Genomic DNA, 10,916 nt, shown 5'->3' with positions numbered 1-10,916 from the left:
AACGATGATGGCAACAAATGTACAAATGTGCTTGACACAATGGATGTATGTATGGATTGTGATAAGAGTTGTATGAGCCCCCAATAAAATGATTAAATTTTTTTTCTTACAATCTAAATTCCCATCGATAGATGAGTGAATTAGAAAACTCTGGCACATGCACACAATGGATTGCTACACATCACTAAAAAGCACTGATGATCGCATGAAGCACATCACCTCATGAGAAGAGTAGAGGGAAATTATGCTAAGTGAAGCTAGCCAATCACAAAAGGACAAGTACAACATGGGCCTATCTACTTTTTCTTTTTGTTTTGTCTCCATTATTGATGGTTTTTCCTACCTATAAAGATAGGCATGGGAAGCCAGCTCAAGGAGAGGCAATGGGACTGACTGATGGTTCAGTAGGGACTCAAGGGGAGGATGAGGTGGGGGAAGGGAGCATCGAGCAAACAATGCCACAGACAGGAAAATAACTAGGGAATTAAAATCAACAGTGAGAAGGACATAGAGATCCTGGGGGTGTTAGAGCAACAGCAATCTAGCTGAGAGGAAGTACTAAGAAGCAGAAACAAGAGGAAGGTAAAAGAAACAGGAAAGATCAAGGAAGCAAAACTATGGATAAAGGTATAAACACCGGAGTGCACTTATGTAAATATATTAATTGGTATATGTACATATGTTTATATGGCAATACATTGAGGAAGTGGACAGAATTTGGGCTTATGCCCAAGCCTTCTCTCAATGCAAGAAAACTTTGTTCTAATAACATGACATTCTGTGATGCTCACCCTCCCGGCACGATTGCTGAAGACAAAGTAGATGCACAAGCAAATGTGGTGAAGAAAGCTGATGGTGCCCGGCTATCAAAAGATATAGCATCTGGGATCTTGAAGGCTTGAAGTTAAACAAGCAGCCATCTAACAGAGAAGCATCAAACCCACATGGAAGAAGTCTACCAGCCTGTGAGATGATGAGGTGTTGATGGGATCAGGTAACAGGCATTAGAAGACCACAAACAAAAAAATAAAACATTGTTGAGAATGAGGGTGGTCAGAGCAGGGACCCAAAACCCATCTGTAGACAATGGGACATCCCTTCACAGAAGGGTCACAAGGAAGGGATGAGTCAACCAGTGTGAAGTATAGCACCAGTGAAACACACAATATTCCTCTGGTTCCTTGAGGCTTCCTCACCTCCCACTATCATGACCCCAATCCTGCCTTGCACTGCGGGGTAGGCAGGGGCATGGACACAATTGATGTATGGATTGTTATAAGAGTTGTAGGAGTCGCAAATAAAATGTTCTTTTAAAGAAATTTTTTTCGGTCAACAGTGATTCTAACATTAAAAAATTAATTCAATTTTAAACCAAATGTATTGAGCATCTTATATGTACAAGATATAGCACATTGTATATGAAAATCATAAAATATTTAATAAATTCATGCCTAACTCTCAAATAATTATTTGGTGTTTGGGGGAACTATAAAGGAAATATTTGTTGCTTTATTCTATTCTTTGCTTTACAAACATTTGAGTGTAGAAAGATGGTCTTTATAGAACAGATTGCCAAATCTCTACTCCTGTGGAGCCCTAGGGTGGGTCTGAGCTGCATGACCTTTCAGTTAGCAGATGAGCTCTTAGCCATTGTGTTCCTTTCTTACTTAGCATCCAACAGAACGTGGTCATTATCGAACAGCATCATTCATGTAACATGTAAGTACAAATTGACCGAAGATAATTTTAAAATGTTGCAGCAGTACATTGCCAGGGAACTTTAGAAATTCATGTTGGATTCAGATTAGGATATGGAACAAAGTATACTATTATCGGATTTTGACTGACAGCAGAGAAAACCAGGGGGTTATTTACATGTGTTTTATGGACTTTGCAATGGTATTTAACTATGTGGATCATAACAAATTATTGACAGCATTATGAAGAACGGCAAGTCCCTTACACTTCATTGTGTTCCTGAAGAACCCATCCCTAGACTATAGGCAGTCGCTGGAGCAAAGCTAAGGGATTTAAAACCAGGATTGCATGGTTTCGCCATATTTATTCAATCTAATTGCTGAGGAAATCATCTGAGAAGCTAAACTATGTGAATAACTCAGCACCAGGATTGGAGGCAGGCTTATTAACAACCTTAGACATGCAGATGACCCAACGTTGCTTGCTGAAAGCAAGGTGGACTTAAAGCGTTTATTGATGGAGATCAAAGGAACTGTCCGGGTATACCTCATCACAAAGAAAACCAACATCCTCACTGGACCGGTAAACAGCACCACAATAAACAGAGGAATAATTTGTCCAGGATTAAATTTTACTTGGATCCACAATTAATGCCCAGGAATGTGCAGCAGCAAGACGTCAAATGAGGCATGCACCCCTCTGGCCGCAGACAGCAGGAGCCAGTACAGGGGTGCTCAGGTGCTAGGGAACTGGCAGGCTTCACAGCCCAGGACACTGGTTGGAGATGAGCCAAGACATCTACTAAATGAACTTAAAACCAGGTCTGGCACCCTCTTCTTAGGGATTTTGTTCTTTCAGACTACCAGTTGGGCTCCAATGATGTGTTGTTCTAGAGCTGTAAGAGAGGGTGGACCTCATTATCTTCTACAGCAGTGATTGTGGCTATCCTTTTGAAAAAAGAAACAAAAAGAAGGCTGTATTTTACTATCTACAAAGACTGCAAATTCCGTTTCAGAGCACTGAATTGAGTACTATGTGATGAAATTCTTAACAAACTTATGTAGACACTTAAACTTTTTATTTTATCAGGAATATACACTTTTTAGGATCACTTACTCTATGTGACACTGTCAAATATAGATACAGCTGCCTGCCAGGCCTCACCAGTGGAAAATCCTTAAGGGGATTATTTTCTCTGACTGTGCTTAGTGGAACAATAGGTATGCACAAGAGGCTCTCCCTAGTAATTGCTATGACACGAATTACAGCGGCCCTCAGATCCTCAAGAACTTGATTCTAAGTTTCAAGCCTGCTCTCAATTTGTAGGCCTTTTTGCAGTTCTCATAGCATGTCCAAGTGGCTTTGCTGGGGTTTACCTGCAGAAAATCTTGCAAGAAACAAAATAATTGTAAATAAGAAATATTTAGGTTTCTTTGGGAGAGTGTGTGTGTGTATACACATATACACACACACAGTTCATATATATATATATGAACTGGTACAAAATCATGGATTTCCCCCCCACAGGGATCTAATTAACTAACTTGGATAGTTGTTGTTTTTCAAGCACTCAGAAGTTTTATGATAGCTGCTGTACTAATATTTTATTAAAACTTTGCATAATATTCTAAAAGGATTCACAACCTCTGTATTGATATTATCAACACTGATATCTTTGGTTACAAGATTTAAAAAAAACTTGTGGAAACACAGAGGTGTACGGAGCAGATCTGTTTTGAACCATTCTTATTTATTTTGCTTCATGCATTGATTATGATCTCTACCATGTAACACCACGTATGCCACCTCTTCCCTGTGCTTCCTATTTGCATTCGTCCTTCCCCTATAGATCTGTCTTTCATTGGGCTGAAATTGAGCCACCGGAGAGAGTTCAGGTCCATACCTGAAAAGTCAATAAGAGACATTGTGTTAGGGGCTCCACCAGTCTCCATCTGACCAGGAAGTCATTCTTTCATGATTTTGACTTGTGTTCTAAAATTTCCCTCCACTCTATCCAGGACAATCTACTATGATCCCTTTCAGAGGAGTTGGTCGTGGTAGCCAGCCATTGTCTAGTCCTTCTGGTCTCAGGGTCATGGGGACCAAAGTTCGTGTGGTCCATTAGTCTACGAGACTAATTGTTTCCCCGCATCTTCCATTTTTATGACCCTTCTGTCATCCAGACAGGGAACCAACCAATAGACGTTAGTGGTTCATGGCCGCTCATGAGTTTGTCAGTCACAACTCACCAAAGTAGAATGTAGAAAATTGTCTATGTGGACTATGTTATGCCAGCTGACCTTGCTGTCCTCCCACAGTGCGGTCCTGAGCCCCCAGGTCTAGGGACTCATTCCCCCAGATCCAGTGTTTGGTGATGTCTGAGATATTTTCATAACTTTGTTGCTTGTACGCTCCACCATCTTCCTGAATATATTTATTTGCAGCAAAAGTAAAAACTCATGTACGAATATCTTCTGTCAAACCTATATATATTTGTGGGTATACTCTTCCTCCCACACCTGTTGACCACGCGGGGGTGGGTGTCTGTCTATCTATCTGGCATCTACTCAAAGATCACCGTTACTGCAAGACTGTGACTAACAGTCTTCACCTCTGTTGCCTTTAACTCCTGCACGCCTCCCAGTATCCTCCCTGCCTCCATCTTGATTTGGCTGATAGTGCCTTCTCTTCATCTAAGTTAGCACATGCCCAGGGTCTCCAGTAATTTAGGACCCCCTTTGCTCTTCCACCGCTGATAATCTTCAAAGCCTGTTTCTTTTATTTATTTATTTTAAAAGCAGATTGTCATTTATTTTAAAAGCCTGTTGCTTTTAGTGTAATAACACTTTCTTAACTTTTACCAATAGTGGTTTCGTACGATATTTGTCTTTTTGAGATTGACTAATTTCACTCAGCATAATGTCCTCCAGGTTCATCTGGGTTATGAGGCGTCTTGCACATTCATATTATTCTGTAGCACTGCATAGTATTCTATCGTGTGTGTGCATTGTGCATTGTTTATCCATTCCTCATTGCTAAGAATTTAGATCATGTCCATCGTTGTGCTCTCAGTTGGGCTGCAATGAACATGGGTGAGCATATATCTATTTGTGTGGTGGCTCTTATTTCCCTGGGATAAACCTAGTAGTCGGGTTGCTGGATAGTATAGCATTTCTGTTTCCAGTGCTTTGAGGATAGTCCATACTCTTTTACACAGGGTCGCACCAGGGTGCAGTTCCACCAGCAGTGCATGAATAGTTCTAGTCTCCTTCCCCTGTTGCCAGTGTTTGTTGCTGTCTGCTTTTTGAACTTTGCTATTAGTGTTATGATGAGATGATATTGTTGCATCGATCTGTATCTCTCTCGTGGCTAATTGGCTAGTGTTTATTGACTCTCTAGTGTTTATTGACTGCCTGAGTGTCTTCGTTAGTGAAGTTTCTGTTCATGTTGGCTACAAGATTTTGTGCCAGCCAGCGCCTTTCCTTGGGGCCATTTCTGTAACATCAGCTACTTTCCTGTACGGGTACAGTCTGGAACCTGCAGGAACTTCTGCTAACGCTTGGTTGCATACTCTGCCTAGATTTTAAACCTGGTGCACTAGGAATATCTATGTTAATCTTGCACAGAATCTGTAAAGATGTTGTCATGCTGAATTTGATTGAATTACCCAAATGGTTTGAAAATTCAAAAATTTGAGAATAAAATATGAGTATGTGTAAGTGAATGCTTATAATATATTGGAATAAACATTTTGAAAATCTTTACAAGGATTACTGAAGAGACTTGACATTTGATTTTCAAGAAGGTTTTGCCTTTGGGATTGCTGCAGACTATCGCTCTGCACTTTTTGCAAGAGCACACACCCAACATCAGGTATCACTATTCATAAATCAGATCTATTTAATCTTATTTAAAGTTTTCTCGCTTTGCTTTTTCTGTACAGTTTGAAAATTATAACCATTATAGACTACTAACCTATGACTTAACAAAGGACGGCTATATTATTTATTCATAAAATTGATGAACATTTCTGTGTCTGACATTGCAAAGAATAAAATTCATTTTAAAATAACAAAGCACCCCTTGCAGAGGGGTCTCGGGGAGGAGATGAGCCAGTCAGGGTGCGATGTAACAACGATGAGAAATATAACTTTCCTCTAGTTCCTAAATGTTTCCTCCCCGCTCCCACTACCGTGACTCGAATTCGACCTTGCAAGTCTGGCTAGACCAGAGGAGGTACACTGGTACAGATAGGAACTGAAAATAAAGGGAATACAGGACCAGTGGTGTGAGTTGCGAAACAGGGAGGGTAAAGGGAGAATGGGTAGGAAAGAGGGAACCGATTCCAAGGAACTATATGTGACCTCCTCCCTGGGGGACAGATGACCGAAAAGTGGGTGAAGGGAGACGTCGGACAGGGCAAGATATGACAAAATACCAATTTATAAACTATCAAGGGCTCATGAGGGAGGGGGGAGCGGGGAGGGAGGGGAAACATGAGGACCTAATGTCGGGGGTTTAAGTGGAGAGAAAATGTTTTGAGAATGATGTACAAATGTGCTTTACACAATTGTTGTGTGTATGGATTGCGATAACAGTTGTATGAGCCCCTAATAAAATGTTTAAAAAAATAAAACAACAAAGCAGATTCACCCACCTATTTCTCCATCTATATGTAATAAAACCTTTTGGATGGTGCAATTGTTAACGTGCTCAGCTGCTAACCAAAAGGCCATCAGTTAGAATGCAACAGCTGATCCATACAGAAATGTATAGCAGTCCAATTCCATAAAGATTACAGCTATGAGTGCTTTGTAAAACAAACAAAACAGCTCACTGCCAGTGAGCAGATTCCTGCCATCTCCAGCTTCATTTCTATCACCAATGCCATGTTTTCAAACTTCTTTTCCTTCCTGTTTCTTTCCAATTTTCATATTCAATCACCAGTAATGATTAAACATGCATTATTACAGATTGAAGAAATTGATAGAATCTTCAATTTCTTCATCAATTACTTTAGTGGTTGGTGCATAAATTTTAATAAAGTTGTATTTCTTAGATTTCTTTGTAGACAAATGAATACTATTCTATCACAGAAAGCATTATACTTCAAGATAAATCTTCAAATGTCTTTTTTGATGGTGAATGCAATGCTATTTCTCTTGAATGGGTCATTCCTAGCATAGTAAGCCAGATGACTATTGATTCAAATGGCCAAGACTAGTCTAATTCACTTCACTAATGCCTAGGATATTGACCTTTATGTATTCCATTTCGTTTTTGATGACTTCAATTTTCCTAGATTTATAATTTGTACCTTCCATGTTCTAATGTTTAATAGACATTTGCACCTGCTCCTTCTCATTTTGAGTCATGCCCTATTAGTGAATAAAGGTCTCAAAAGCTTTAGTCCATGCAGGTCATTATGGTTGACTCTACTTTGAGAAGGCAGCTCTTCCTTAGTCATACTTTGAGTTTCTTCTGATCTGAGGGGCTCACCTTCCAGCAATATAGCTGACAATGCTTGGCTCTTATCATAATGCTTTCAGTACATCTGGCACTGTTCCGCTACTATTCATAAGATTTTCAATGGCCAATCTTTCTGAAGTGGACAAATTATTCCTAATTCATAGTCTGTTTTTAGTCTGGAAACTTAGTCACCCTGGTGACCTTGCTGGTATTTGAAATACTGGTGACCAAGCTTCTAGTATCCCGGCAACACATAAACCACCACAGTATGACAAACTGAGGGGCAAGTTGTGGATTTGAAATGATACTATCAATTTCAATGCAGAGCTCCTCAGAAGGGCCTTTGGGCCTCTTGTAAACCTACCAGAAGAGCTCCGCCTGACCACTAGATGAGATAACAGATTCAGAGTTGCCTTTCCATGGCCTCAGTGGAACTGCTGGGAAGCAGTCTCCATTTTCCTTTAAAATAGCTTTTTAGCATTTTGATTAACACAGTAGTTAGAGCTGTAAAATGTATGACTTATTTATTAAGTTTGTTCAGCGAGAGAAATACATCAGAAATAGTAAGATGAATTTGTGGGAAAAATACTTCCTAATGTTAGAATATGAATTTAATTTAATTATCCACTATAGGTCATGTGGAAATCTAGTTACACCAGCACTGTTTGTTAGAGAAGACCATTCTTTCCCCACTGAATGCACTTGGCACCGTTATTGGAAATCAATTGACCAGATATGTATAGATTTATTTTTGGATTCCCAATTCTATTCCATTGGTCTATACATCTATTCTTCCAGCATCATAAGCTAACTTTAAAAATAAATCTTTTTGCTGGCATATAATTCACACATCATACAATTTAATCATTCAATCATATTGAGTTGTGCATTTATCACCACAATCAACTTCAGAACATTTTCTTCTCACACTCGTTGTTCGCCACCCATTTCCCCCTAACCTCCCAAGCCGGCATTCTTTATTGTCACTCTTTCTATAGATTTACCTGTCCTGGATTTCACATACAGAAAGTCACACAATCAAGAATCACACAAACAAACAAAACCCTATAATAATGACAGAAATAAACAGAGAAATACCTCCATCAAGAATGTTGGGTGAAAAGGTATTATATTTTAGCCTAACTACATTACCATAATCAACTTTACAATGTTCTCTGTCTGAGAGCAAAGCTATTCATATCTCTGGACTATGGTCAGAGGGAAGTCACTGGAGGTTTAATCCATGTGGGGACTCTGCAAATGGACTTCCACCATCATCCCTAGTCTTCTGCAAACCAGCTCTTCACAACTTAAGCTCTGATACCATTCCCTCCTTTGGATTTGGATTTGATTATTTGGAATTCTTGCATCACAAAGGATGGTGTGCTTCTTCTATGTGGACTTATTTGATGCCTCACTTAGATGGATGCTCGCTTGGAGACAAGCCTTTCAGAGCCCAGACACTATTCAGACTGATAGCTGGGCACCATCTGTTTTCTTCACCACATTTACTGTAGCATTCATATCTTCAGTGATTTCTTCATGAGGGTGAGCATCAAGCAGTGCCATGCCATAAGAACTTACTGTTATTAGATTGGGACTGGAATTAAGTGCGAGCCCCTAATCCATTCGTATATCTATGATGATTTAAATATGTCCCTGGTTCACTTTGGAGATATCATTGTCATTTTTTGGTAGAGAATACTATAACTCTTCTCCCCTGGGGCATAAAGTACCAGTAAATCTATAGTGTCATTAATTTAGTAACTGGTGAAGAATTTAAAACAGTTGAAAAAAGGAAACTATACAGGTATAGGCTGATTTTTCAGACCACAATACACGAATTGTTGACTTGTACAGATTGATGCTAAAGTGACTGGACACTATTTACACAAACTATTTACATATTTGGTGCTAGAGAAAAACTTTCAATAATACTCATTCATAAAGGTAGAACCATGCCTATCAGACTAATACATGTCATAAGAGAGCAAGAAGAGCATTAAAATAGTAAATATATGGTAGTCCAAGGGCACTATTAAAATAGTAAATATATAGTAGTCCAAGGGCACCATTCATTGGGCACATTCAAAGCAAGAGATCTGAACCAAAGTCCAACAACCAATAATTCCATAACCTTGGGATAGCGGTCATCTGGCTCTTCTCACCAGGGCATTTCAGCCTTAAATCCCAGGGAGTAAACCAGATCCTGAAATCTGCCACAGGTGAGTTTGAGGTAAAGCCCAGTTTGCTTAGTGAGGTTTTTACCTTGAATCCTTCTGGTGTGGCCTATCAAGGATGCCGTGTGCCTTGACAGGAAAGAGTGTGAAGTTCTAGTTGTCTACAGCACATGGTTTGGGTCACCAAGGGCTGGAGAGAACTTGGTCGAAAGTAACCAAGTAACCAAGAACATAGTACCAAGCATATTCTCCCCTTGGGCTTTATTTAAGTATTAAGCATTTTTCCCTGAAGTATTGTGAATTGTGGTTTTCCTGATGGGAGTTTGCTCCACCTTGTTTACCCACCAATAGAAGTGTAATCACCTTCTCTGTGACATACATGCCCCTTCTTCCCCCCACCCCACCTCCCGTCTCGACTTGAATTTCCAGTAAGGTTCACTTATCACTTGTGTGGGAGTGCTTGCTAAATTGGGGTGACCTTAGCACAATGTTGTATGTCTTTCTTTGAGGTATATGCCCAGCAGAGGCAATGCTTGATAGCACCTATTAACAATCCCATCACTAGTGTATACGAGTTACAGTCTTTCCTTACCCTTTCCAACACTTGGTGTTCTCTGTTTTTGTGAATTGGGCTATCATTGTGAGTGTAATGAGATATCTCATTGCTGTTTTGAATTTCATCTCCTGGATGGCTAGTGATGGAGAGCATTTCCTCATGTGCTTGTTAGCCATTGAGTTTCATCCCTTGTGCATTGTCTATTCATGTCCTTTGCCCACCTTTTAATTGGACTGTTTTTCCTTATTGAGGTGTTGCAGAATTCTATAGGTTTTAGTAATCAGTACCTTGTCTGTTGTGTCCTTGCTAAAGATTTTTCCTCAACCCATGGGCTCTTGTTTTATTTACTCTTTTGATGTAAAGTGTTTCACTTTTCGTGGGTACCAGTAGTCTATTTTGTGATTATTTTTGAGCTCATTGATTTGATTTTTCATTTTCTTCTATTCCTCAGATTTTTTACTGTGATTCCTACTTCTGTGATCATGTTGTTTATCTTCTGGGATTACTTTTGGTTTAAGAATTCTAACTTTCCATTTTCTCATGAGTCTTTCCCAATCTCTTGAAAGCACCTGACAAAATTCTTCTGAATTCTGGTTCTGGTAGTTCCAGGGCCTGCGTTTCTGAGTATTCCATTGGGTTTGGGTGAGTTTTGGTGGTGTGCATTTGTTTTTTTTCTGATTTTGGGGTGTTGTCTGTGGTTGATTGCTGTTTCTTAAGCATTTTGGTATAGCTCTTAGTGGTACATGAGCTGCTGGGTAGTGTAGGTGTACTTGGCTCAATCTAGTGATGTGGGAGAGTTCTAATTAGAGCTGGACAACATATAGTGCAATAGACAAAAGGAGAGATACGGGTAATTGGGAAAGTGAGGGGGAAGAAGAGAGAGAATACAACAAAAGTAACAACAGTATTAATAAGTGACCATATGCACGGATGAGCCCTATAGGACCAGTGGTGTGAGTGGCAAAACAGGGAGGGTAAAGGGAGAATGGGTAGGAAAGAGGGAACCGATTACA

General features: G+C 39.7%; 1 protein-coding gene and 1 pseudogene across 1 annotated transcript in view; one reads left to right on the top strand and one right to left on the bottom strand.

Moving 5' to 3' along the window:
* Positions 1–10,916, bottom strand: part of CPA6 (carboxypeptidase A6) — a 380,767-nt gene that overhangs the window by 22,346 nt on the left and 347,505 nt on the right. The gene's annotated exons all lie outside the window — the stretch shown is intronic.
* LOC115868202 lies at positions 2,359–3,125 on the top strand (annotated as a pseudogene).

Source organism: Echinops telfairi, unplaced genomic scaffold (assembly GCF_000313985.2).
Source record: "Echinops telfairi isolate 266 unplaced genomic scaffold, ASM31398v2 ScPeMD7_1;HRSCAF=3_0, whole genome shotgun sequence".
NCBI classification, from domain to species: Eukaryota; Metazoa; Chordata; class Mammalia; order Afrosoricida; family Tenrecidae; genus Echinops; species Echinops telfairi.
The sequence above is the reverse complement of the archived record's forward strand: the minus strand, read 5'-3'. Positions and strand labels throughout refer to the sequence as shown.